The sequence below is a fragment of the Anomaloglossus baeobatrachus genome, chromosome 6 (assembly GCF_048569485.1).
Source record: "Anomaloglossus baeobatrachus isolate aAnoBae1 chromosome 6, aAnoBae1.hap1, whole genome shotgun sequence".
NCBI classification, from domain to species: domain Eukaryota; kingdom Metazoa; phylum Chordata; class Amphibia; order Anura; family Aromobatidae; genus Anomaloglossus; species Anomaloglossus baeobatrachus.
Genome location: NC_134358.1, coordinates 561552726 through 561556246, shown reverse-complemented (window position 1 = coordinate 561556246; position 3521 = coordinate 561552726). Strand labels below are relative to the sequence as shown.

At 43.1% G+C, this 3521-nt stretch overlaps 1 protein-coding gene across 2 annotated transcripts in view; it reads left to right on the top strand.

Annotated features, from left to right (window-relative positions):
* Nucleotides 1-435, top strand: part of CTDSPL (CTD small phosphatase like) — a 60398-nt gene extending 59963 nt beyond the window's left edge. For both annotated transcript variants that reach the window (XM_075315732.1, XM_075315730.1), the window contains one exon: nucleotides 1-435. This exon is cut by the window's left edge and continues 922 nt beyond it. The gene's annotated coding sequence lies outside the window, so the exon portion shown is untranslated.
* Nucleotides 436-3521: the final 3086 nt, after the last annotated feature.

Genomic DNA, 3521 nt, shown 5'->3' with positions numbered 1-3521 from the left:
TTTTTATTTTATTTTATTTTTTTTATTTGCATATCTTTTTATTTTTTTTTCTCTACATATCTGTCATCTTGGGGCAATTTCCTAATAATATTATTATTATTATTTTTTTTTTCTGTTACTTGTTGGGTCATGAATGGTGAACATTTTGGGTTTTGTGTTCCCCTCCCCCCTTTCCCAGTGTCTTGCCTATAGAATTGTTTTGCTGCTTCCACGTTTTCCAGGCTCCAGTTTTCGGCTGGGGCGCAATGGACACTTTTCATAGCGCTACTTTAAACTCTCGAGCCGCCGTCCTGAAGAACACATTACGTCGCATCCAACTTTTACGTGGACTGACGTCCTTTTAAAAAGTCTCCCAAGTAGCCAAAGCCTTAAAGGAAATGTCCACCATGTCTAAAATTCTGCGCTGATTATTTATTGTATTTTTTAAAGTGGTCAGAGTGCTTTTTTTTCTGATTTTTAATCTTTCGACACTTCGTTTCAATTTCACTGCTTAAAATATTTGTCTACCTGTGGTCACCACTAGAGGGAGCCCGCTGTATAGTGTCTCCACATGAGCTCCCTCTAGTGGTGGCCACAGGCAGGCACAAGTTTTATCATTATTTTCTCTGCAGGGGATTTGGCGCTGTGTGTCAGGACAGCAGAGATCTGACTGCTATATATGTACATTATTTGACACAGGGTGTTGAGTAAACAAATGGACAGTCAAGGACTCCATACACAGAGAAAAGTCAGCAGGATCCGATGAGCGGCCAATTATGTAATGTGAACGGGGGCTTCCAGTGAATGGAGTGACGGTCTCACCTACTATCTACCACTCCATCCACACAAGGGACTTGGGTGACCCCCATTCTTGTCTGATGAACCCCTTTAAGGGCAGAACACTTATTTTTACAGGAGAATTTATGCTAAATAATATTCAGAGAATGGATGAGGTCACATTTCTGGGGGGAAAAAATGGGTATAAATAGATGGTTTTGATGACTTTGCTCTGATATGCACGCTCTGTCAAGTTGTTTTCTCCATTCACATCCAAAGCTGCAGATTCCCACAATGCACTGCAGAAATCTGATTGAGCTTTGGATCTGAACAGAGCAGAAAACTTTGTAATTTAAAGGGATTGTGCAGTGATGACCTATCCTTGGGATCGGCGGGGCTTTTTGAGGATGTAGACAGTGCGTTGAGACCCTGAACACTGCAGCGCCATATGACGTTTAGCGGCCGTTTTGGGTACTGCAGCTCAGATTACATTAATAGGTGCTGAGCTGCAGTACCCAGAATGGCCACACCATGTGTATTGAGCTGTGCTGTTCCAGCCCTTCCACTGTTTACATCACCAGGACCTGATCGACAAGTGGAATATTGATGACTGTTCCCAGGGATTGTAATCAGTATAGACCTACTACAGAACCCCTTTAAAAAGCAACAAAGGGATAGAAAAGGATTCACAATAGTTTTTACATTATGAGATCCTTTCTGTCTCTTTTGCCGTCGGTGTGCCTTTGCTTTACTAGGCACTATCCAGCAATAGATTTTCACGCAAAGTTGGAATTGTCCTGTCTGGCTGACACATCCGTAAGTGCTGTATCCCGAGGGGCTGTCGCTGCCATCTGTGACTGGTGGACCTGAATCAACCAGATTTTACATAATGGGAGTTATCCACTTTTGACGATATTAATTTTTTTTTTTTTTTTTTATAGCACCCGACTTATATAGTTGAAGACGTTGTTTGTTTGTTTTTTTTTCTTTTTAGCACCTGAGTTACATATACTTTTGGATACAATACAGTCTTGCAATTGGATTTCATTAAAAATATTGCACCCTTTGCTTGCCATATCCCTGTCTATTGCAGACGGAGTTAACTGAGAATCAGTTCGCTCATTCCGGCGAAGTTGTAACCGTCTTTTTCTGCACTCTTTTCGACTGATTCTGCTTTGAAAGAAGATGTGCAGGGAAATGAAGAGCCAGCAAAAGCCAAACGGTGCAACATTTGTAAAAAAAAAAAAGTCCCCATATGTGGCGTACCCCCTTTTGTGAACAAGTGCCATGCAATACTAAACGTCCCCAGCAGTGGCTGCCACTGTAATAGCTGATCACTCTGGCTTGTCTAGATTTTGCATCCCTTTTACAGGGGTCTTCCAGAAGATGCAGTTTTATAGAGTCCCATTCACTTCTATGGGAGTTTACCTGCTCAGTCTCATTAGGCACTCCCATAGAAATGCATGGAGGGAGCAGACACGCAGCTACTCCAGTGATCACAGTACTACAGTGGATGGGTAACTGAACCCCGATTCTGGAGACAGGTGCTAGAGACCCCACATCTCTCTGAAAATTATTGGCTTTAATGGGCACAACCTCTTAAGATTTTACGAGGGTGCAGCTGAAGTAAGCTGACACTTTTATCTTGCGCCGTTCTGAAAATGTGTAACCTGATATTTATTAAATACTATGTGCCAAGCTCCGCCTCCTCAGGCCACAACTGTCGGTTTTCCCAGATTTGAATATTGTCAGTTTCTCTTTGGCAACATTCAAATTTGAACCGTTGCCCGGCAACAGGGTGGCAGTTTACACTCTGTTACTAAGAAACACCTGATTAGAACTGATAAAAATTCCTATTTATTGAGCTGGACGCTTTTATGTTTTGATTATTAGAACAGGTTTTATTTTACAACTGCTGCTGCTGTACAGTCTCCGGAAAAACAAAAATGTTGACTACCGGCTGTCGAAACTGTTCTTTGCCACCGTGCCTAGGCTTTGAGTGTGTTTGCTGCAGACTGGAGCCCCATGCGTCCCTTCCCCACGATCAGTGCCCCCCCTCACCGTCAGTCTATGTTCCTCCAGCAGTGAGGTGCAACCAGCGGCTCCCAGGGCATGCTGGGAGTTGTAGTTCTGCAGCCTCTGGTTGCAGATCATTGCTTTACAGCCTCCTCGCCATGTGTATTTGTTCTCAGGAATACACATCTCCCATTTCCAACATTGCCAGAAAGCGCTCACCAGTTGTAATTGCAGCAGCTGAGAAAATCAAGGTATAAATGGTATAAATCCACATGCGGTGCTGAGTTGTTTTATTTTGCATCCTCCAATCCCTTCCAGAGCTGCATTCACAATTCTGCACCCTTAACGCCTTACTTGGGATTTTGCACGGCAGGCGGCGGATCCGATGGGTTTTTACAATGCTTTGGTCTCTGCTGCTCTCCGTTTTGGGAGATGTAGAGGCTACAATTACACACATTTAGTCTGGGACATTTTGGTTGCAGCTTTGGATGCGATTGGAGCACAAGACGAACTATAAGCCAAGTTATTTCACTTTCTATGTAGGAGTTTAAGCTATAAAAGTTTGCAGACTACTTGACAATGGGAACTTTTGTCTCTCGAGTGGTTGAGGGGCTAGAAGATCTGTTATCTGGGACTTGTAGTTCTACAGGAGGCAGAGGGCCGGAGGTTGCCTATGTCTGGCTTCATATGATGCATCACTCGGTCAGTACTCCATTTACTTTTTTTTTTTTTTAATAGTGATACTACAT